This window comes from Lepus europaeus, chromosome 14, assembly GCF_033115175.1.
Source record: "Lepus europaeus isolate LE1 chromosome 14, mLepTim1.pri, whole genome shotgun sequence".
NCBI classification, from domain to species: domain Eukaryota; kingdom Metazoa; phylum Chordata; class Mammalia; order Lagomorpha; family Leporidae; genus Lepus; species Lepus europaeus.
This window is the reverse complement of record NC_084840.1, coordinates 66117480-66142885: the sequence shown is the minus strand read 5'-3', so window position 1 is coordinate 66142885 and position 25406 is coordinate 66117480. Positions and strand designations below refer to the sequence as shown.

Sequence of the window (25406 nt, the reverse complement as noted above, 5' to 3'; positions counted from 1 at the left end):
GTTTTAGACAAAAACCGGAGAGTTTCCCTTGGCTGTAGCTGTGGGCTGTTTATAGCCAGTAAAATGCTGCGTGGATTATGGAAGGAGGTCAGATTTTATTCCGGGTGGCTGCCTGTCCCTCAGATCCTGGTGACCTCAGATCTTGAATCATTCTTGCCACTTTCACAAGTAAATACCTTACCCTGTGCCTGTTTCCCGGCACCAGCGGCCCAGTCTGTTTTCTGTTCCACTTACTGAGTGCTGGTGAGAAACCACACTGCAGAGCGCCTTGGCTCTGATGCAGAAAAAACGGTTTTATTTCCTTACGTGCTCAATGCTAAGGCATGGCTTGCTAAAAAGAGTTATGTCAGACCAGTGCTGTTTCCTTTTGTACAAACATGGCAATTACGTGCCGGTGAGGGGTATGGATAGAGTGGAGAGAAATCGCCTTTGTGAGTATAAATAAAACAATCGATTCTAAGCCACACAATATTCTAAACCAGGAGCAGGGATACTGGCAATATTATTAGCTTGTTGAAAAGTCCCAAATAATGATTAGCAGTGGCTCCTCTCCAAGCTGTCTGCATCCTTAAGGGTCATCATTCTTTGTCATTAACTTAAAGATCTTGAAAATGTTCACTAAATTTAGAGAGCATACTCATTTGCAAGGAGAGGATGCTACCAATGTGACTGTTAGGAGCAGAATGTAATATGACTTTGAAATGTCAGAGAATGTGTCCACTGGTAACAAAATGTGTTTTTTTATAAAGATTTTTTTTTTAAATTTATTTGTCAGAGTTAGAGACATTGAGAGAGAGATACAGAAAGAAAGGTCTTCCATCCGTTGGTTCATTCCCCAAATGGCCACAATGGCCAGAGCTGTGACTTTCGAAGCCAGGAGCCAGGTGCCTCTTCCTGGTCTCTCATGCAGGTGCAGGGGCCCAAGCACCAGGGCCATCCTCAACTGCTTTCCCAGGCCATAGCAGAGAGCTGGACTGGAAGAGGAGTAGCTGGGACTAGAAACTGGTGCCCATATGGGATTAACCTAGTGCGCCACAGCATCGGCCCCAAAATGTGCTTTTAATTTCCTCACAGACAAATGTGCATCATCAGCTTTAAAAAGCAGAAATACAGACTCAAGATGGCTCTCTGTTCTACTGTGGTCTCTCAAGATGGTGCCACACAGACAAAAAGCCTATGAAATCAAGCTAGAAGCCTAATTTGGACGTTACTCATCTTGCAGAAGATGGAATTTTTGATTCAGGAAATTCTGAACATTTTCTCCGCGAGACAGTTAAAGTCAGTGGGAAAATTGGAAATCTCGGGAATGTTGTTTACATTGAATGCTTCAAGGATAAAATCACAGTTGTTTCTGAGAAGCAGTTCCCTAAAAGGTATTTGAAGTACCTTATCAAGAAATACCTTAAGAACGGTCATCATGATTGGCTTCATGCAGTTTCATCTGATAAGACTTAGGAACTTTGTTACTTCCAGGTTAGTCAAGACTAAGATGGGTCAAAGTCTGAGGATGAGGTCAAGCCTTCCCTTAGAAACTTAGTTTACTAATAAATGAAGTAGTCACAAGAAAAGAAAACATCCAGAAAGGGATGTTTAGTTTATTGACAAATTTAAAAAGGTATTCTTAAATTTCTCTACCTTTAGTAATTTTTTTAAAGAGTACGGTATTTGCATTTAAAAAAAAAAAAAAGGCATTAGGCTGAAGAGCCAAAAATACCATAGAAAGTGCTCCAGGTCAGAGTGGACCACGAACTGAGTGAGTGAGCAATATAGTATTATAATGAAAATCATTTATAGTGACTCAAGGATGAACTAAAGTGAGAATACCACAAAAAGATAAGAAATCATCTCTTCATGGTGTTTAGAATGGTTAGTGCTTAGAGTTTCCTTTTTATGACCCTGTTTTAAAAAAGCACATATTCTGGAGAAATGCAATCATAGCAATGATAGGGATGACAAATAGAAGAAAGAGGAAAGCAATAAAGCTTTCCATTGAGGAGCTGCTCCACTTTCAGTGTCTGCTATGATTCAAAGCATCATTGGATGTTCAGTATTATTTGGGGAACTCATCTGCAGGATGAGATTTTACAACTCTGGAAATCAGTTTCACTGAATAATGAAAAAAAATAGGTAAGCTGATGGGCTAAAATTAGCCACTAATTATTTGCAAAGCACTCTTCTATCAGGTTCGCCTCGTACTTGTCCTACTTTTCTTTGTCCCTAGCTATAGAGACTATTTATCTTTTTAAACAACTGCAGAATCACAGTAGCAATTTCTAGACTGAACTTAAGACTTCTTTTGCATTGATTTTAACCAAATACTGTTTTTTTTAACTTTTATTTAATGAATATAAATTTCCAGTGTAAAGCTTATGGATTACAATGGCTTCCCCCTCCCATATCTTCCCTCCCACCCACAACCCTCCCCTCTCCCGCTCCCTCTCCCCTTCCATTTGCATCAAGATTCATTTTCAATTCTCTTTATATACAGAAGATCAATTTAGTATAAAGATTTCAACAGTTTGCAACCACATAGAAACACAAAGTGAAACATACTCTTTGAGTACTAGTTATAGCATTAAATCAAAATGTACAGCACATTAAGGACAGAGATCCCACATGAGGAGCAAGTGCACAGTGGCTCCTATTGTTGACCCAACAAATTGACACTCTAGTTTATGGCGCCAGTAACCACCCTAGGCTGTCATCATGAGTTGCCAAGGCTATGGAAGCCTTCCAAGTTTGCCGACTCTGATCATATTTAGACAAGGTCATAAAAGACAGAGTGAGGATAGTAACCAATGATCCTAAGAGTGGCATTTACCAGGTTTGAACAATTATACAGCATTAAGTGGGGAAGAGGACCATCAGTACACACAGGTTGGGAGTAGAGCCATTGGTGGTAGAGTAGAGGTTATGATTACAAAGGAATGAAGCCCAAGTGCGCTAGACCGGGACTAGAACAAAGGACAGAGTCATTATTAGAGGAGCTAAGAAAGGTGCTGTCTAAGCTACAATTAAGTTTTCTGATTGAGAGGCAAATAGAAACTGACAGAAGGGGCTTGATAATAATCTGTTAGGCTTTAGGCCTTGTAAGTTAAGTGGCCCAGACCTATCTATCTCTTCACATGGGGTATATCCTAAGGGAGGTGTGAACCTCCTAGGGGAAGGCACTCTGTTGACTTTCATTACTTGGATGGCCTGGGAGGAGAGCTGGCCAGGTAAAGGCAGGGGGCATCTCTAACAAGAAATTTACAGTTCTTCCTGCAATGTTGCTGACCCTACTTGACCATCCCCTCAGCTGCAGTGGTCACTTTGGAAGTTGGGCTGAGTGAAGGGCTTTTCAGCTTAGAGCCAATAAGATCTGTGGCTCTGACCTGGGCATCCTTCGACTCCAGGGCAGGTCCATTTCCAGTGATCCAACTCTTGGCAGAGTTGCCAGGGCTCTTCACAAGCTGACTTCTGCTGAAGCCCAGGCTTACCACATTGAAAGCCACTGCAGTGGACTGGCCTGTTGGGTCTCCTTGAGGGCAGATAACTGTACAGATCAGCCATTAATAGGCCTGCCACCCATTGCTTCTGATGCCGAGCTTTCTTTTCCTCCTGGTTTGTGTTAAAGCAGACCAGAGGATGCAAGTCAAGGGAGTGTCCGTGTCCCATCTCTAATCTTCGGTGGCCTGAACTACAAGTCTATAGTCACAGGCATGTTCTGTAGTAGTTTTTCTAAGGTAGACAATGCCCATGACGAAAATTATATTCTAACTTTAAAACTTTCTTTCCCTTTGGTCTGAAAGGGAGGTTTTTTCTACTTACTGTTTACTTCGCTGATGGTGAAGTGAATCTAGCTATGAGATTATTATTTAAGTTCTTATTTTGGCTATGCTATTACAGAAAAATGTTAGCCATCTGTTTTATAAGGTCTAAAGATTAAATTGTGCGTCCTACAGATTCCTTCATAATAGAATTAGTTTCCTACCTTGAAGAGAATAGAGAAATGAAAGAACAAGTTGGGCTTAGGATAGAGAAATGAGGGAGCAAGTCCTAGATCGCTTGCTGACAATAGCAATATCACATGAATACTTAGCAAACCGTTTCAACCATTAGATAACAACTTATGAAAACATTTACCAGAAGATCCAATGCCTTCTATAAATTTTAAGAATTATGTATTTGAAAACACCTCTTAAATATCTAAGATGGTGTAGTTTGTTTAACCAGTAAACTTAAGCACAACCATATAAAATGTTTTTAGTTTCTTTCTACCAACACGTTTAAAACATATGATACAGAGATTCAGGTCACACAAATTAAAATATATCTTTGATTGATTTTAGCAGCTTATATTTATGGACAATCTTATCTATAAGCCATTTAAAATAAAACTCTTAATAAAATTTCCCCATGTGGACATACAATATGTACACACATATAACATAGCATAATATACCAATATAGCAATTTTAATAATAGCTTTTAAAATCTTTAACTCTTTTTGTAGATTGCCAATTGATTTGAATTGCTTTTTGTTTTTAGTAACCTCAGTTAACCATACTTTCTCTCAGTTGGTACTGTTAATACATTATTGGCTTCATCTGTTTACAGAGCCATCCCAAAGTACTGAATACAATAGAAGTGGCTGGAAAAAGTCCATAGGAACCTATAGGAGGACAGCTAAACACAGAACCAACAACGCTTTAGTTTTATGATCAGCACATCATATATAACTGTGCATGACAAAAGACTTTAAGTCGCCATGTTTAAAATTATAAACTCATCAACCAACAAGAGGCACTTGCTTACTTCACAGTATTTTTGAAAGCACCTGTAGGATTTTACAAGTATTTAACCCTTTAGGCCTCTGGGGCTTTCTCATTAAGATAACTATCATGTCTAGTAACACAAAATCATTAGACTTTTTAATTCTCAAACATTTGTATTAATAGCATTTTCCATTATAGAAACTTAAAATGTGGTACCACGTCACATCTTGACAGTACTTCTAATATAATCCAAATAGCCTGATTAGTTGGTGTCTCTATAAGATGAGAGACATAGGTCCTTCGATTTTTTCAGTTGGGCCCAAACTGGAAAAACCAAAGTCCAGGATTTACTGGAAATTTTAGAGACCAGATTGTTTGAAACTTTGATTTTTTGAATGCCTGTCAAGAATGCCAAGAAGGCTCAAAATCCAAAATATCTGGTTGAAATAAGATTCCTTAAAATCATGACATAACATAGACCAAATTTGATCATTGTTACAAGGTGATTATTCAAATCTTTGAAAATAAGCACATATTTAAATAACCCATAGCTCTTAATAAAAATTCAGCTGTTTTTGAACAATTAGAATTTAACAGACATCAAGAGAACATAATAGGTTACTTTAACACATTGCTTTAACAGAGCATCAGAGTTTAATTCTATGTCAAAGAGAAATTGAGCTTCCTGGGATCTTTTGCTGTGAGGTTTCCTTCCTTTACCTTCTTTCATATTGGTGACCATGTTTCTGTGTTTCTGTGTGTAACACATCTTTAAGCATCTTTTGCAGGGCAGGATGAGTGGCAACAAATTCTTTCAGTTTCTGTTTGCTATGAAAAGTCTTTATTTCACCTTCATTCACAAATGAGAGCTTTGCAGGATATAATATTCTGGGCTGGCAGTTTTTCTCTCTTAGTACCTGGGCTATGTCTCGCCATTCCCTTCTAGCTTGTAGGGTTTCTGATGAGAAGTCTGCTGTGAGTCTAATTGGAGATCCTCTGAGAGTAATCTGACGTTTCTCTCTTGCACATTTTAGGATCTTTTCTTTATGTTTCACTGTGGTGAGTTTGATTACAACATGTCGTGGTGAGGATCTCTTTTGGTCACGTTTATTAGGGGTTCTATAAGCTTCCTGTACTAAGATGCCTCTGTCCTTCTCCAAACCTGGGAAATTTTCTGCTAGTATCTCACTGAAAATGCCTTCTAATCCTTTCTCCCTCTCCATGCCTTCAGGAACTCCTAGAACCCGAATGTTGGGTTTTTTAATAGTATCCTGTAGATTCCCGACAATATTTTTTAGATTTCTAATTTCTTCTTCTTTTCTTTGGTTTGCCTGTTTCCTTTCCTGTTCTCTGTCTTCTAATTCCGATATTCTCTCTTCTGCTTCGCCCATTCTGTTTTTAAGGCTCTCTAATGTGTTTGTGATTTGATCTATTAAATTCTTCATTTCATTATGATTTCTAGTCACTATCAGAGTTTCTTGTTCCACTAGTTGTTTCATTTCATTGTGATTCCTCCTTAATATTTCACTTTCACGAGAGAGATTTTCTATCTTGTCCATTAAGGATTTCTGTAGTTCAAGAATTTGTTTTTGAGAACTTCTTAATGTTCTTATCAATTTTTTGAGATCCGCTTCTTGCATTACTTCGATCTCATCATCTTCATAATCTTGAATTGGGGTGTCTTTTTCATTTGGGGGCGTCATAGTGTCTTCCTTGTTCTTGTTACCTCGGTTTTTGCATTTGTTGTTTGGCATGTTGGAGATATTTGGTTTCTTCACTGTGGTGTTTTTTCTTGTTACACTATGGCTCTATATTAAGTGGACTGTCTGCTTTCGGTGGAGCCTTAGAGGCTTGAGATGAGTGTGGACTGAGAGCTGTGTTTGGTTCCTCAGGGTTGAGGGTGTGTCAAAGATGACACTCCCAGGTTAGGTGTGGTAAATCTCACCCTGCTTATGACATATCTCCAAAATGGCACCTCCTCTTTGTCTTGTTTGCCTCTGAGAGGTGAGCGGAGAGAGAGAAACTCGTGTCCGTATTAGTCACTTTTTTTTTCTTCTCTCCTAGTTAGCCTGGTGAACTTTTCCCCACGGGGTTTCAAGCCTCATTCCCTCTAGTCTCCTCTTTCCACTTGCCTGCTGGTGTCTCGGGCTATTGAGGTTTGGCTCACCTCGCGTTCCAGCGCTGGTGTGTTGAGTCTGCCGCTGGTCTCCCGAACTTGGGCTCCCACGCTCTCCACGCAGGTCCACTGTGAATCACTAGTTCCAGAAGAGTTTCCTCTGCTGTTTCTTCCCCTACTCTTCCTTGACCCTGCAATATCTCCACTTATATTAAACTGTCTCTCCCCCGGACTAATAGTGTGCTCCCTTCCTATTCTGCCATCTTGCTGCTCTCCCAAATACTGCTCTTGACTTAAATGCTAAACCATAAATAAGGGAGGTAGGAAACCTGAGGTTCTCCCAGAACCTTTGAACATGAGAGCAAATCTGGGGAACCACCAAGCTCATCTGGGTGAAAGCTGCCTTTTCTAGCTTCCATTATGCCATTTGTTCCATTTTCAGCTGTACTTTTATGTTGACAAGTTTGTGTTTTAGATCACTGCTTCTTCAATTTCAGATAACCTGGTTACCTTGTTAAAATGTGAATTCTGATTCAGTAGGTGTAAAGTATGGCCTGAGATTCTAGTGTCCAGATTGCACTTAGGAGAAGTCAATGCTGCATGAATGGTCAACTGCACTTGACTGAGTAGCAAGTTCCTTGAGAGCTTGGCAAAAGTCTCTCCTTTTATTATTATTATTATTATTATTATTATTATTAGACTTACCATAGGAGTCTAACATATATACAGAAATACGCACAAATTATCCCAGCTCAAGTGAACACACCTCTGTAACCAGCCCACAGATAGAAAATTAGCCCATTGCCAGCATCTCAGGCCTCTTCCTGTGCCCCATCTGTAAGGCTGCCATAAAACACCAAACGCTGGCGTAAAGGGAAAGGTTTATTGTCGCGTGGGGGAAGCCCAACAGGCCACGGGGAGGGCCAAAGTAAGAGAGAGAGAGAATAAGAGAGCTTAAGAGTGACAGCACATGTTCAGGAACAGGTCTTGTTAAACCTTTGCGATGAGGAGGGGGACAGGGAAGTAGGAGCAGTGAATCCCATTAGGGTGGGGGTGGAGCTGACACTGGTAGTTGGGCCATTGGGCTTAGGACTGAAGCCTACTATGCAAGGTGCAACAGCATTGGAGACATGGATGGCACCACAGATAAGACCGCACCATTTTACTAACACCATCCAGTCTCTTCTTTGCCCACAGGTAATTGGAATCTGCCATCTTTCACTCCTGCTGTTACCCACAATACTCGGTGAACACACTTGTTCACGTGCCCCTGTATTCATGTGTGCTTGTGTTTTTTGAGGGTAGATCCCTAGATCAATTCTGATGATAATGTAGGATAGCACTCCTAAGGAACATGTGTGCTTGCATCTGTATTAGGATAGTACAGCCTGATCTTTGGAAGGCTTTTGTCTATGGGATCAAAGACTGATGAATAATTGATAACTGCTGCCATTAGCCTTCAGTTATTTTACATTGTTTTCCTGATAAACTAAAACAGAATAACTATGGTCAGTGTCATTCTGATGTCAGAAATATTTTTGTTCTTCACATAAAGTCTAAATTTAGAAACTATGGCCCTATCATTTGTTGAAAATAGGTAGGCCTGGAACTTTGAAGGAAAAATTTGTATCCATTATACTAATTTATAATTTCAGGAATTTAAAAAAATGAGGTAGACAAACATCTGTCTACATTCTATGGAAAAAGTATCCTTACAATTAATTAGTTACCATATTTTTACAAGGATTAGGGCTCATAAATCAGTGTGGAGTCTAAATAATTTTGAGGATAGAAACCATATGGCAGTTTTTCAGTTGGGGAGTTGATCAGCTCTTAGAATGGAGTTAAGGCACAGGTGTCTATCATCTATAAGGGTCATTCCCACCACTGCAGTATTGCTTAGCTGAAAGAAGCAACTAGTTGGATTAAAACATGATTTAGCTTTGATAATTCAACTTATATGATTTATAATGGGCTCAGAATCTAATTTCAACATTACATGTAATTGTAGATATCAAAATCCCCATTGGAATCTGTTATCATGTTTTTCTTTCGTGTAATAATTACAAAAGGTTATACTTTTAAAGTGTCTACAGTTGACATTTGTATGTAATTTTATCTATTGCTTTGCCAGGCTGATTTTGAAGGTTTGACTTTTATATGATTACTTTTATGCTTTTATCCTTCTCTAATAATTGTGATTGAATCATAGATGGGTAGATGATACCCTCTTCTTTAATTCATGAAAATTCCCTAGAGATATGGCTCAACCTAAATTTCTTAAATATGCAGCTTTTGGAGGACCTCTGCAAATTTTGATGTTCAAGTGTTCCAAAGTAAATGTTTTTTGGTAGATACTTAAAAATACATAATATACTGAAGACTAGCAATTCATTACAGACAACTGAGAGCTGGGTATGCAGATTAGTAAAATGATATATGTGTATGTTAAGGCTTAAAAATTTAATGTTTTAAAAAAATGGATTGAGAGTGTGAAAATAATTTCATTTCCTGTACATGAGAAAGTGCTTCTGTTACTAAATGCAACAGAAGTCATTCATCAGAAAGGTCCACTGAGTGTGTGTTACATGTGAGGTGCCATGGTAAGCACATAGGGCACAGAGATGAATGTAGGTGCTCCTCTCCTGGCTGGATCTGTAGTCTGCCCGGGGAGACAGATGCATAAAGAAAATTGCAATTAAGATAATAACTTTCAAGACGCTGTATATTACTTGTTCTAACAGCAATTAACCTAAACCTAACACAGTAAATACTCTAAGAAGGCATAGTCTCTAATACAAGATCACTCTTAGAAGGAGATCCAATAGGGATGCTTATCAACTCAGCCTAGGATGAGTAGGAAGAATAGAATCAGGAAAATCTTCACCAAGGAAACATTGCTGCTTTTGTAGACTGAAGAATGGCCCCACCCCCCAAACACATACCCAAGGATAGCTGTATCCTAATTCCCAGAACTATGAATACATGAGTGGTAAAGATCTCGAGGTGAGAGGCCTGTTATCACAAAGGTCCTCCCAACTGGGAGGTAAGAGGGTCAGAGTCTAAGGAAGACATCTGAGACAAAAAGCACAGGTTGGGAAGAGGCAATCATGAGGAAGGAGATGCAAGCCAAGGAATGTGGGCAGCCTCTGGAAGTTGAAGAGACAAGAGTATGGGTTCTGTCCTTGAGTCAGTGGAAGAAATCAGCCAGGCTGCCACCTCAAACAGAGATGACAAGATTGATTTTAGACTCTGACCTCCATAATATAATAAATGTTTATTGTTTTATTTATTTAAAAGATTTACTTATTTGAAAGGCAAAGTTAAAGAGAGATCTTCCACTCACTGGTTCACTCCCCAAATGGCCACAGTTGCCTGGGTTGAGACCAGGAACCCCATCCTGGTCTCCCACATGGGTGGCAGGTTATCTTAAGCTGCTTTTCCAGGCACATTACCAGGGAGCTGGTTCAGAAGTAGAGCAACCTGGACTTGAACCAGTGCTCACATGGGATGCCAGTGTCAGTGTGGATGACCTAAAATGCTGCACCACAGTGCCAGCACAAAACTTGTGTTGTTTTAAGCCATTATGTATCTGTTGATTTGTTGGAGTCATAATACGAAACTAATACCTTGGTTTATTGTCACTCTCTCCAATGTGTAATTCTTGGAGATTTCCGTTTGCATGTAGAGAACCCAGACAGTTCTCAGGCCTCTCAATTCCTTGATTTTCTTTCTTTCAGTGATCTGTATTCTACTTCAGTTACTCATTGTCTTGGTCATAGCCTAGATTTAATATTGCTAATAACTGCAAGTTCCCCCATAAACTCTCTCTTAGGAGGTCCATGTTGACTACCACTTCCAGTTTTTCTAGCTCTCTATCTCTAGAACCCTGTTTCCAGTAATCCTTCAATCACATTAGATCCTCCTACCACCTTTTCAACTATGTTGCGTCCCCAAAAGTCCTCGTTTCCCTCCTAACCCGATTTAGATCTCTTGGGCAATCATTGTAAACATTCCCTTGCCCACACTTTAGCCTCCCTGGCATCTCTCTCACTTTGACATATTTGCTTGCCAAAATTCCACCCCTGCTTATATCCACTTTTCAGCCTACTCCTTTTCTGCACTTGGACAGCTGGAGGTGACTGAAGAAAAAGAACCATGCTGCTGGTTCCAGTTTAAATCCACAACCCTGACCTCAAGTAGCCCTAGTGCCACACCTGGCCATCCCACTCTCCTTCATCATGCTCTCCCTTTTCTCCCTGCTGGCCACTTCACACCTTTCCTCCCTCCTAAACTAAGGACATAGCCTCCCTCACCCTCACTCCCACCTTGCTTCTGATTTCACCAAGGAAACTCTCAATCCCAGGAATTCCCACGATTGTCCCTCCCACTGCTTCTGCCCACCTCCCTGTGTTTCTCCCCTTATGCACTAGTTCCTCCCCTTCCTGTGGCTCTGTCTGTGCGCCTGTATCAGCCCAATGTCACCATTCATGGGCTAGTTCCTATTCTCTCTCCTCCACTCTAGAACTTAGCTCCTGATATTATTCCTTCCATTTTCAATGTCATTATTTGAATCATTCCCATGTTAATAGCAAAACCCCTTGAAAGTGTTGTCTATCTTTGCTATATCTGTTTTCTGCCAATTTTCTCTTGCCCTTGCTCCAATCAAGCTTTCTTTCCCACTGTCTTATGAAATAGTTATCAAGGAAGCAATAATTCCAGGCTGCTAAATTCAATCTAGGGCCTCATCTAACCTCACCTCTCAGAAGCCTTTGTTCTTAAAACACTTTTTTTCGCTTGTATATCTAGGACACTCTTCTTGATTCTTCTCCTCCTACTCTGATGATTCATTAATTTTATCTGCTCAACCTCTAAACACTGACTCCAGGTCAGTTCTTGGATCTCTTTCTTCTCTCTGCAGCTACACCTTCTCTGCAGGGGATCTCAGTCAGACCCACAGCCTTAAGTGTGATGATTCTCAATCTGTAGCCAACACCCAGAACTCTGTTTTAAGCTCCATACTTCAACATCTAGTTTTACCTCAACATCTCCCCTTGGACTTCTAGTAGTCATATCAGAATTGATGTCTGCAACTGAGCTTCTCATCTCCACATCTGCCCCCACTGCACGCCATCAAACCTGATGCGCTACAGCTTTCCCAAGCTCAGCAAATGGCAACTCCTTTCTTCTAGAGGCTCAGGTCTTTATCCTAACACTTTTACTTAGACTTCCTGCCTGCTCCCCTCCCAGGGTAATCCCTCAGCAAATCCTATCAGCTGTACCTTCACTCTAGGTTCAGCATCCAATCTCTTGCCTAGTCTGCTGCTACAACCATGGTGTAAACTATCATCATCTCTTTCCTGGATTATTGTACTGGCCTCATGATTGATCTCCTTGTTTCTGCCCTACCTCCCTGTCTCTACACAAAGAATTTTTAATGTACAAGCCATTTATTTAACAAATGTTTATTAAATGAATATTTGATCTGCCAGAATTGTGAACTCTAGTTAAGTGTCTACTATATCTCTGCAGAGTAAATGGTCACACCCTTACAATGACCAGAGACTGAGAATGATCTGGCCCCCACTGCCCCTTGGACCCCATTTCCTACCTAACTCCACTTGCTCTGTCTTCCAGCCATATTGGCTTACTTGCTGTCCCTCAAATATGCCAAGCACGTCTCCACTTTAGGGACCTGATAATTGGAGTTAACTTTGTGTAGAGTATATACTCTCTGTAATCTTCACATAGCATGCTTTCTCATTTTTGATCAGATCTCTGTTCAAATGTCACTAGATCAGTGAGATCTTTATTATATGGCCCTGTTTACCTATAGTCCCAACACTCCTGATCTTCCAGCCCTCATTTCACTTTTCTTCATGGCACTTGGTTTTTTTTTTTTTGTTTGTTTGTTTTTTTATTTATTTATTTATTTTTTTTTGACAGGCAGTGGATAGTGAGAGAGAGAGACAGAGAGAAAGGTCTTCCTTTTTGCCGTTGGTTCACCCTCCAATGGCCGCTGCGGCCAGTGCATCTCGCTGATCTGAAGCCAGGAGCCAGGTGTTTCTCCTGGTCTCCCATGTGGGTGCAGGGCCCAAGGACTTGGGCCATCCTCCACTGCCTTCCCGGGCCATAGCAGAGAGCTGGGCTGGAAGAGGGGCAACCGGGATAGAATCTGGTGCCCCGACCGAGACTAGAACCCGGTGTGCCGGCGCCGCAAGGCGGAGGATTAGCCTGTTAAGCCACAGCGCCGGCCTGATGGCACTTGTTTATGCTCTAACAATATTACTGTATATTTATTTGCTTGTGTATTTATTTATGGCCTGATTCAATCCATTAGAATACAAAATCAGTGAGAAAAGGAATTTGGAGTTATTTTATTCACTATTAATAGTCACAATACTCCATAGTTTCTGGCACCTGGTAGCTGCTCAACAAATATCTAGAGGATAAATAGGATTACTGGATACAATACAAGATACCCACTGGTGCTGGTGCTGTGGCTCAGTAGGTTAAAGCTGAGGCCTGCAGCACTGGCATCCCAGGCTGCACTTCCGATCCAGCTTCCTGCTGATGTGCCTGGAAAAGCAGTGGAGGATGGCCCAGATGTTTGGGTCCCTGACACCCACATGGGAGACACAGAAGAGGCTTTTGACTTCCAGCCTTGGGCTGGCCTAGCTCTGGCTGTTATGGTCATTGGGAGTGAATCAGTGGATGGAATTTCTCTCTCTTTCTGTAACTCTGCCTTTAGAATATATAAATAAATCTTACAAAAATACAAGATACCCTGTTAAATTTAATTTGAAATAACGAACAAAAATGTTTAGTATAAATATGTCTTAACATTCAGTGGGACATACTTATACTAAAAGGTTTTTTGAGGGGCCGCTGCTGTGGCACAGTGGGTTAAAGCCCTGGCCTGAAGTGCCGGCATCCCATATGGGCACTGGTTGTAGTCCCAGCCGCTCCTCTTCTTATCCGGCTCTCTGCTAAGGCCTGGGAAAGCAGTAGAGTATGGCCCAAGTTCTTGGGCCCCTGCACCCATGTGGGAGACCTGGAAGAAGCTCCTGGCTCCTGACTTTGGATCAGCATAGCTCCTGCCATTGTGGCCAACTGGGGAGTGAACCAGAGGATGGAAGACTCTCTCTCTCTCTCTCTCTCTCTGCCTCTGCCTCTCTTTCTCTCTGTGTAACTCTGACTTTCAAATAAATAAATAAATCTAAAAAAAGGTTTTTTGAGATTTAAATGTAGCATATCCTCCATTTTTGTTTACTAAATCTGACAACCCTATGAATGAACAAATACTTCATGAGTTTCTCAGAGAGTGAATTGAATTTTGGAGGAAGGTAAGGGTTAAGAAAGAACATTCTTGAAGAAAGACTGAGTTCACACAAGTGTGAAGCAAGATGGCTCATTCAGGGAAGAGTCCTTTAGAAAGGCCAGCCCATCCCCAATTTTGCCAGAATTACCTGGTTAAAGAATATATCTAAGATGGACCTGTGTCAAAAGTTGCACAGATTCTTCTTAAAAATCGATGTATTTATTTAAAAAGCAGAGCAACAGGGGGGATGGGGGAGGAGATCTTCCACCCACCAGTTCACTCCCCACATGACTGCAAATGCCAGGTTTCCAATGAGGAGCCAGAAACTTCATCATGATTTCCCACATGGGTGGCAGGGCCCTAAATACTTGGTTCATTTTCCACTGCCTTCCCAGGCACCTTAGCAGTGGCTCCAGCCAGTAGGGACTGGCTAAGTATAGTAGGCTAAGCTTCCACATGCAGTGCCTGCATCCCATATGGGTGCCAGTTCATGTTCTTGCTGCTCATTTTCCAATCCAGGTCTCTGCTATGGCTTAGGAAAGCAGTGGAAAATGGCTCAAGTCCTTGGGCCCTTGTGCCCATGTGGGAGACCTGGAAGAAGCTCCTGGCTTCTGGCTTTGGATGGGCCGAGCTCTGGCTGTTGTGGCCATTTGGGGAGTGAACCAGTGGATGGGAAACTTTCTCTGTCTCTCCCTCTCTTTGTCTGCAACTCTACCTCTCAAATAAATAAATAAAATCTTAAAAAAAAAAAAAAAGTGGAGCAGCGGGGACTTGAACCAGCCCTCTTATATGGGATATGGGATTGCAAACAGCAGCTTAACCCACTGGGACACAGTGGCAGTCACTTGGACAGACTTTAAGTCTTATCTTTAGATGAGTGCTATTAAAAGGTTAAGGGAATTAAGAAGATGGGATTTTTGTTTATCCATCATGTTGTTGTCCCAGGAAAGAATGTGCAAAATAAAAAAAGAATATCCTGAGTGAGAAAAGACATATTTTCCATTTTGCACACTGGGGTCATAGGAAATCATTCACAATTACCATGTTATTAATACTGCTGATATTTTTATGTCTAATTTATTTGGGCCAAGTCCCCTTCTTTATAAAGGAGGCGTTTATGTGCTCATTAGTTCTTTCCATTTGAGAAAGAAGAATTCGCCTCTGTGGCAGATATATGGTGTGGTACCCACAGGCCCTTTCAAGACCTAGACACTAACCCAGATTTGGGGAGTGGTACTGACTGACTTACTGATCTCATTTGAATTGTTTTCTACAATTTGACATTAGCCAAAGACAGCCACTTTATCCAAATCACATTCTCTCTCTGCCCCAGAGCTCTCTGCTTAGATCAGCTGAGGCCTTTTTTGTGATTTCAATGCAGTTCATCTCCTTCCTCTGTTTACCCCTTCTTCCTTTGTTTCCTATTGATAGTGATATGATGAAAATTTCAGACCTCCTACCACAAATACACTGTAGAATAATCCTCATCTCAGAGTCTACATTTTTTTTTAGATTTATTTATTTGAAAGGAGGAATTACAGAGAGACAGAGGCAGAGAGAGAGAGAGAGAGAGAGATCTTCCATCCACTGGCTCACTGCTCAAATGGCTGCAACAGCCAGAGCTGGGCTGATCCGAAGACAGGAACCAGGAGCTTCTTCCAGGTCTCCCACATGGGTGCAAGGGCCCAAGGCTTTGGGCCATTTTCTACTGCTTTCCCAGGCAACAGCAGAGAGCTGGATTGGAAGTGGAGCAGAAGTGGAGCTTGAACTGGTGCCCATATGGGATGCCGGAACTGCAGGCAGCCTTTTACCTGCTGTACCACAGCAATGTCCCGGAGTTGACTTCTTGGGGAATCTGCCCTAAGACAGCCAGTCCCAGAAATGATCTGAGGAAGTTGACTCCAAAATGGATTTTGGCTGGATTACCCCTAGATCACTAGTGGTAGATGGAACTTGATAGTGCTTAGTATGCTGTAGTTGTGCAACTGTTAGAACTCTCCCTGGTGGTAAACTTAGGTGGGGTATTGTGGGAAAGGAATAAAGGGGCAATATAAAGCACTGGAGAAGTTCAGGGCAAGTAGTAATTATAAGAACTATAGAAATGGAAGGCAGTTGGATTTGATGTATTAGAGACAATGAAAGGCTGAGGATGATTGATCAACAATCAGAAAATCAGAAGCTCTCCTTAGTATCATGTAAATAATCTTATCCAACAAATGGAACACAGAAAAAAACCGAGGGTCATACCCAGGACTTAATTACATGAGGAGGAGATATTGAACTCATTTGCACTTAGCCCATATCTGTGGACCCTAGAGGGTCCCTATGACCAGCTGATGATAAAGGGACAAGGCCATGCTAGGTGTGTGGCTGCAAGGTGAGAATGGACTGCTGCTGTACTACAGCACCCTTTTAGCCCCATAATGTAGACCCTGGAAGACAGTGTCAGAGGAAATCCTACCAACCAGCAGATTTCTGGGTAGTGTACCTGGTCAAATACTTCAGTGATTCAATGCGTTGGTTGGTCAGGAGTCCAGAAGTGTAAAGATGGAAAGATTAGGGGCAAAGATATTTAGAGAAAAGGCATGTTGATGAACCCATGACCATGGTCCAAAATGGGAAGATTTTTGAATCTTGTTTGAATGCCTATCAGAGAGCATCCACCGTTGAAAAGGCACTGAAGAACTAAATAAACAAAATTACTTATCTGGTAATCATCAGCCACCCTATTGCTGGTATATGAACAGAGTAGCCATGGTGGAAGGTGTGGGGAACCGCAGGCTGGCCACCTGTGAGAACCTCCTCATCTACATAGCTTGCAGCAATCGGTCGACCACAAGTCCTATGAAAACAGCCAGGTGAAACAGATGAAACAGAATGGACTCTGCATAAACAACTAGGAGGAACCAGGTGAAACAGATGAAGTTGAGGCAGGACAGACTCTGCATAAACAACTAGGAAGAACCAGGTGAAACAGATGAACTTTCGACCTGAGGCTATACGCGCCCTTTCATCTGATTGGACGATATCTATTCTCCTCTCCCCACTTTCCTTTTGCCCCCACAAGTAAAAGTTCCTTGAGAACCGAGAAAGAGTGAAAATTCCTTGAGAACAGATGAACAGTGATCGTGTCGTGACTGCGTTGGATCCTCACTGGCGAGGGTCCGACAAATGGTGCCGTGACTGTGTTGGACCCTCGCTGGCGAGGGTCGGACAGAAGGGATATAGGCTATGCATGGGCTGACAGTACAGACTTCCTCTTGGCAAGGCTGATCTAGCCATTGCTACTGCCAAATGTCCAACCTGCCAGCAACACAAACCGACCGAATGCTGTACCATCTTTCAGGGATACTAACTAATCCTTTGGTCTCAAGTTAATTACATTGGATCATCTCTTTACTGAAAGGGACAACAATGAATGTCAACAATAAGTGATCCATATGGGCACGGGTTTGCCTGTTTTGCTCCACATTCTGAATAATTACAGAATGTTGATACATAAACATGGAACCCCTTACACATTCCATCTGTTCAAGGGACCTACTTTACAGCAAAGTGTGGAAGTGGATGGAGCCAGCGCTGCGGCTTGCAAGTTAAGCTGCTGCATGCAATGCCAGCATCCCATGTGGACACCAATTCAAGACCTGGATGCTCCACTTCCAATAAGCCTGGACAAGCAGGCTACTAATGAGCCTGGGAAAGTAACAGAGGAAACTCTACGTACTTGTGCCCATGCCATTCATATTGGAGACCCAAATGGAGTCTCTTTGCTTTAGCCTGGCCCAGCCCTGGCCATTTGGGGAGTGATCCAGTAGATTACCTCTCTCTCTCTCTCTCTCTCTCTCTCTCTTCCCCCCCTCTAACTCTGCCTTTCAAATAAATCTTTTTTTTTTTTTTAGCTAATGATGAGTCTTTTTTTAAGATTTATTTTATTTATTTGAAAGACAGAGTTACAGAAAGAGGTAGAGCAAGAGTGAGAGCGAGAGAGAGAGAGAGAGAGAGAAGTCTTCCGTTTGCTGGTTCACTCCCCAAATGACTGCAATGGCCAGAGCTGAGCTAATCCAAAGCCAGGATCCAGGAGCTTCTTCTGGGTCTCCCATTCAAGTGCAGGGAACCAAGGACTTGGGCAATCTTCTATTGCTATCTATCTGCTATCTACTGCTATCTATCTGCTATCCAGGTCATAGCAGAGAGCTGGATCAGAAGTGGAGCAGCCGGGATGCAAACTGGCACCCATATGGGATGCCAGCAAGGCCAGGGCTTTAACCCGCTGTGCCACAATGCCAGCTCCTAAATAAATAAATGTTAAAAATAAAAGTGGGCATGGATGGTGGAGTTGGAAACGTGCCAGGGAATTCCAATACAATCCCATCAAGGTGGCATGTACCAATGCCATCTCATTAGTCCAAGTGATCAATTTCAGTTCACAATTGATGACTCTGATAGGTCTAAGAGTCAGAAGGATCACACAAACAAGACTAGTGTCTGCTAATACTAACTGATAGAATCAAAAAGGGAGAGAACGATCCAACATGGGAAGCAGGATACACAGCAGACTCATAGAATGGCAGATGTCCTAAATAGCACTCTGGCCTCAGAATCAGCCCTTAAGGCATTCGGATCTGGCTGAAGAGCCCATGAGAGTATTTTAGGCATGGAAAGCCAAGACACTCCGGGGGGGGGGGGGGGGGAGAAGAAGACCTAAATGAAAGATCTCAGCCAGTGAGATCCCAGTGGAAAGAACGGGGCCATCAAAAAGGAGGTACCTTTCTCTGAAGGGAGGAGAGAACTTCCACTTTGACTATGACCCTGTCGGAATAAGATCAAAGTCGGCGAACCCTAAAGACTTCCATAGCCTTGGCAATTCATGACTGGAGCCTAGGGAGATTACTGACGCCATAAACAAGAGTGTCAAATTGTTAAGTCAACAACAGGAGTCACTGTGTACTTATGTCTCACGTGGGATCTGTCCTTAATGTGTTGTCCAATGTGAAGTGATGCTATAACTAGTACTAAAACAGTATTTTTACACTTTGTGTTTCTGTGTGGGTGCAAACTGATGAAATCTTTACTTAGTATATACTGAATCGATCTTCTGTATATAAAGATAATGGAAAATGAAAAAAAAAACCTGGTGTTAAATTGGAAATTGCATAGAAAATTAATTAATTTTTAAAAAATATATCATGTGGGATCTCTGTCTTTAATGTGCTGTACACTGTTATTTAATGCTATAACTAGTACTCCCACAGTGTTTTTTCACTTTGTGTTGCTATGTGGGGGCAAACTGTTGAAATCTTTGCTTGATATGTGCTAAACTGATCTTCTGTATATAAAGAGAATTGAAAATGAAACTTGATGTGAATGGAAGGGGAGAGGGAGCGGGAAAGGGGAGGGTTGCGGGTGGGAGGGAAGTTATGGGGGGGGGGAAGCCATTGTAATCCATAAGCTGTACTTTGGAAATTTATATTCATTAAATAAAAGTTTAAAAAAAAGTGGGCACACATGTGGGATCAACTGGTTCTATCAAATACCACACCACCCATGCGAGGTTATTGGTGGAAGGTAATGCAAGTCCAATATGAAAAACCATAGCTTCTGTCATTGAAAACCAAGACCCTGCCAACCTGCTGAAGAGATGGAATGGCTTTTTAAGAGGCTGCTGAAGTTCAGGCTTGGAGATGATAACCAGAAGATAGTGCATCATTCTGCAAGTCCAGGAAAACCCCTAAATCAGCTACCACTATGTGGTACCATGTCCTCTCCCTCCACTCACCCCAGTGGGAAGAGTACCTGGGCCTGAGAAACAAGGTGGAAGTAGAAGTGGCTGTGCTTGTCATCTTCATCAGTGACTGTCAGAAATGATTGCTTTTCTGTTCTTGCAACTCCAGACTCTCTGGGTTAGAGGTCTTATGTCCTAAAGGGAAACCACTTCTACTAGGAAGTGAAAGGAAAAGCCACCACAAAACACACCAAACACTGGAGTTAGGGAAAAGGTTTATTGTTGGATGGGGGAAACCCGACAGGCTGCCTCCCTGTGCACAGAAAGAACAACAGCCTATACTGGGAGAACAGGTCTTATATAGTTTTGCAGAGGTAAGGAAGTGGGAGCAGTGAATCCAGTTAGGGTGGGGGTGGAGCTGACACTTGTGATTGGGCTGTTTGGTCGCCTGACTTCTAGTGAGCCAGGGTGGGCTTAGGAAGATGGCACCATTTTACTAACAGTAAGCATAACAATAATCCCATTAAACTGTGCAGCTACAGTTGCTGCCCAATTACTTCAGGCTCCTTGTTGTGAGCGACAAGAAAACAAATCACCATTCTGTGAACAGGTGGGGGACTCAGCAGGGGCAATTGACTCTAACCATGAGGAAGAGATGGGACTGTTGATATACAATGGTGGCAGGAAAAAAATATTTTCAGCAGCAGGGTTCGGGGGGAGGTTCTCCTGGTACTCCTTTTTTGATTCTGATGGTAAATTTACAAGTACCACAGTTGTAGCCTAAGTAAGACATGGCAACCAGAGTCTCAGAACCCTCAGGAAAGTGTCCAGGTCACCCCATCAGGTGAGCCGCTTAGCTAGCCAAGTGTGAGGGAAATCTAGAATGGGCAGTGTAAGAGGAATAGAATCAGCTGGAGCCTCAGGATCCATTGCTGCAATGATGAAAGCTATGGTTTTAATGCCGAGCCTCCTCTTAAAATTCCCTGAAAGAGAACCAATCAGAATTCTGAAGGAACTGTTTATAGAACCTAATTTGCAAGGAAAATAAGCCAAGCAGCAGAAAGAGTGGGCTATAGTTAAGTCTGTGATGCACGGCGCAGCCCTTCCCTTTAAAACTGAGATACCATTTCCCCAGCTGTTGGGAGTGTTGGCTGCTGAGGGCTCCCAGCTGTGTCATTCTCCTGGAAGTATTCTCACTTCTTTGCTCAAGGAGACACCCTCCCTGGAGCCAGGCCCTGGTTAATGGCTGATGAATGTAGGAGACAAGGGTCCATCTGCTTTTGCATCAAGATGGGACAAAACAGGCAGGCTATCCAGAAGTCCCCTTTGCCTGTAGGTTGGCTTTTGTTGCACCTGCAACCTAGTTACACTCCTCTCTGGGTCCAATCCAAATTCCTTCTTCCCCCACTGGCGCTGATCCCAGAGACTTCCCAGTAAACTTCTTGTACAAAAATGTCTGTCTCAGTTGTTGTCTCAGGATATCTGACCTAAGAAGTCTTCATTCTCAATTTATTCTAATGTATGACCAGGGAGAATTCAATAATGTGAGAAATAACATGAAGGAAGAGCCATTATTCAGAGGAAAATACAGAGCAATTGGATGAATAGCGCTTTTGGATGATAAGACTGTAGTTGGGTCCAGATGGCAAAAACCCTCCCTATTTAGATTTTTGCGTGAGGTCCCATGTTGTGAAGCTGGTTAAGCTGCCTTTTGAGATGCAGGCATCCCATATCAGAGCAATAGTTCCAGTCCCAACTGCTCTGCTTCCTATCAGGCTTCCTGCTACTGCACCTGCAAAGGCAACAGAAAATGGCTCAAGTACTTGAGCCTCTGCCATGCACAAGAGAGATCAGGATGGAGTTCCAGGCTCCCGTCTTTGGCCTGGACCAGCCCCACTTGTTGCAAACTTTTGGAAATAGCAAATGGAAGGTCTTTGTCTCTCTCTCTCTACTCTGTTTTTATAATAAGCAAATAATAGGAGGGGCAATTTAGACAGGTAGCTAAGAAATTGTAATCAGAAAAACTTGAGAACTTGAAAAGTAACATCAATTGCACAAGTAGAAAATCATGACCCCTCACCAAGTTTCCAGATCTGAGCCAGGTCTCACTCCCAGTGGCTTTCAACTGAAGAAGAGGCTGGCTTCCCTTGAGAAAGGACCCTACGATGCTGCCACAGGAATATACCTGTAGTTTATTGTGGTTATTTCTCCCATGCCTTCCCTAACCCTTTATATAACCTGTGTTCATATGTCAGAGCAAGGATTTAGAGGGGAAAGGGAATGCCCAGGTTTTTTGAGGACTATTGGATACATACAACTCAAAACACCATCAAGATCTCCTGGTTATAGTAGATACTCATGAAGGCCAGGTAATAGATGGCATCCTGGCCCAGGCAGGTCTGTCTGATAATGAGTATAGTAAGTCTGAAGCCTGTCCTCTCCAAGTGTCTAAGTGTAATGCGTATATCTAACAGCAGGTAGAATTTTTTTTAATTTAATTCTTTTAAAAGATTTATTATTTATTTATTTGAAAGGAAGAGTAACAGAGATTCAGAGAGAGATCTTCCATCTGCCAGTTCATTCCCCAGATGACTGCAATGACCAGAGCTGAGCTGATCTGAAGCCACGAGCTTCTTCTGGATCTTCCACATGGGTGCAGGGGCTCAAGGACTTGGGCCATCTTCTACTGCTTTCTCAGGTCATTGCAGAGAGCTGGATTAGAAGTGGAGCAGCAGGGAGTCAAACTGGCACCCATATGGGATGCCGGTACTGCAGGCTGGAGCTTTACCCAGCTGTTCCATAGCACTGGCCCTGCCAGGTAGAATCTTATAGTAAATGCCTGACCTACAAAATAGGAGCTATTAGGGAAGGAAGGGATGAGTGGAGGTACTTGAAACCTCCCCTCCCAGATAGCAAACCAGAGAAACACTGAGTCCCAAGAGGAACTGCAGAGATAGGCAAAGGGATGTGAGGGTGATGGCCTGCCACTATACTCCCATTCAGTTCACCTGTATGCATCTCAAAAGACCAGATGGATCAAGGCAGGTGGTGACCAGGGCCTCCAAGGTGCAGCTGTTGTACCAGATGTTGCATCTTTACTGGAAAAGTTAACAATCTCTGGCCCTTGGAGTTAAACTACTGATACAGTGAACATAATCTTTCTAACTGTCATCAGTAAAGAAAGTAAACACCAGCTTCCTTTTACAAAAGAGCAAGATTTAGTCACTGTCTTGCTATAGAACTCTGTTAAATCTTCTTTCTGTTACTACATGTCCCATAGTGACTGATCATCTCAATCCTTGGTGGAAGCAAAAAAGAAAAAAAAAATCAAGCTGACCTATTGAATTAATGATTTCAGGCTTATTTTGACTTCCAATCCAGCTCCCTGCTAATGCACGTGAAAAGGCAGCAGAATATGGCCCAAGTAGATCATAGAAAATGTTTTCAGGAGAAAGGAACTATGATGCAGCAGGATAAGCACTGGCTTGGGATGACCGCTTCTCATATCAGAGTGCCCATTCTGGTCCCAGCTGCTCTGCTTCCCACCCAGCTTCCTACTAATGCATCCTGGGAGGCAGCAGGTGATGGCTCAAGTGCACTGAAGCTTAGATCTCTGCCACCCATGTAGAAGGTATGCTGGAGTTCTGGGCTCCTGGCTTTAGCCTGGTCCAGCAATGGCTGATACAATCATTTGGGGAGTAAATAGAATGGAGATCTCTCCCTCCCTCTCTGCACTTTGTGTTTCAAACAAATATATACATCTTTAAAAAACTGAAATTAAATTTAGACAGTCTACAAAACAACAAGACAGGTCATTCAAGCACTGACCATAACAATTCTCACTCTAAAAAATATGATTGCAAGAAAACATCTAAAAAAAAAAAGATACTCAGTGAATAGTAAATAGAAAGCTTGTTTTTAAGAAAAGATGATGACTGCTGGTAGAAGAAGGTATATATGAAGGTATATATGAGTAAAGGGTTGATGTTGCTAAGTCATGATGATGAGGGGAAAATGCACCCAGATCCAGGAAAACTTCCCATTGAGAAGCTCTAAGACAGAGTCAGGAGGAAGGGGGGGGGGGTGAATGAGCTGAATAAGCACCATGGTCAGTACATGTTCAGTACTTCAACACTGACTAACTTCCTTCCTTTCTCTCTCTCTCTCTCTCTCTCTCTCTCCCTGTCTCTCTCTCTCTCTCTCTCTCTTATTTATTCACTCAAAAGGTAGAGCTACAGACAGAAGGAGAGAGAGAGAGAGAGAGGTCTTCCATCCACTGATTCACTCCTCAAATGGCCACAATGGCCAGAGCTGGGCCTATCTGAAACCAGGAGCCAGGAGCCTCCTCCGGGTCTCTCACGTGGATGCAGGGGCCCAAGAACTTGGGCCATCTTCCACTGCTTTCCCAGGCCATAGCAGAGAGCAGGATCAGAAGTGGGGCAAATGGGACTCCAACCAGCACCCATATGGGATACCAGTGCCACAGGCAAGAGGCTTAGCCTACTACGCCACAGCATTGGCACTTCTTTTTTTCCTTCCTTCTTTCCTTCCTTCCTTCCTTCCTTCCTTCTTCCTCCCTCCCTTCCTCCCTCCCTCCCTCCCTGCCTCCTTCCTCTCTCTTTCTAAAGCTTATTAGGGTACTTTGAGCTACAAATATCAATGTGTGTGCATTGAGCTGCTGGAAAATCATGTATGAACTAAAGTAATCTTGATTATTCTAATCTCCTCTTACCATTCACATATGAACTAATTTGCATTATAGATATAAATGCTGGAGCAGAGTAGAGTAGTGGAGCAGATGCCTCATATTCTTAAAGGACTAAAATCATCTTCAGCATATTTGTCAACAAAATTATCATAGAAGCTAAATCCCACTGGTCGGGAATTTGGAATAGAAAAAGAAGTTAACGCAAAGAACCAGCAAACAAGGGACCACAAGTATAATCCATCCTGCGTGATCATGGTGTCTCCCCTGCCAGGTAAGTATAGTATAATCCATCCTAAAGCAAGATTCTGATCCCAGTAAAGGGCTTTGCATATGTTCCTCCTATAAGAAAAAGTGGTTCTAGGATGTCATCAGTTTTGAGTCCAAGTTGAAAGAGATGGGTAAGAGTAGATCCAGATGGCTTTGGCGATATTAATACCGGGATTTGGAATTTGGCACTTCACAGGTAATCTACTTGTGGCAAAATGGTATAGGTGGACTTATTTAGTATCCAAAATGGAAATGACTGTGAAGTTTTACTGATTTTATTTTTGTCACTTATTTACTAAAGTGGAATTGGGAGTAAAGGGAAATTGAGTCTAATCCTCTATTCTACACTGTTTCAGATTTAACATTTATTTCAAAAGGTCATGGAAAACCAGAGAGCTCATGTTTTACCAAGATTTGACCTTTACATAAGAACCACTAATGTTTCTTTGTTTTTGCAACAGACTTCTGTCCTGCTTGATTGTTTGACAGAAATTTGTGGGAAGAGGCAACAATGA

At 42.2% G+C, this 25406-nt stretch overlaps 1 pseudogene; it reads left to right on the top strand.

The window, feature by feature from the left end:
• Positions 1 to 377: 377 nt before the first annotated feature.
• On the top strand, positions 378 to 1545 carry LOC133773843 (ribosomal protein eL22-like; annotated as a pseudogene).
• The last annotated feature ends 23861 nt before the right edge of the window (positions 1546 to 25406 follow it).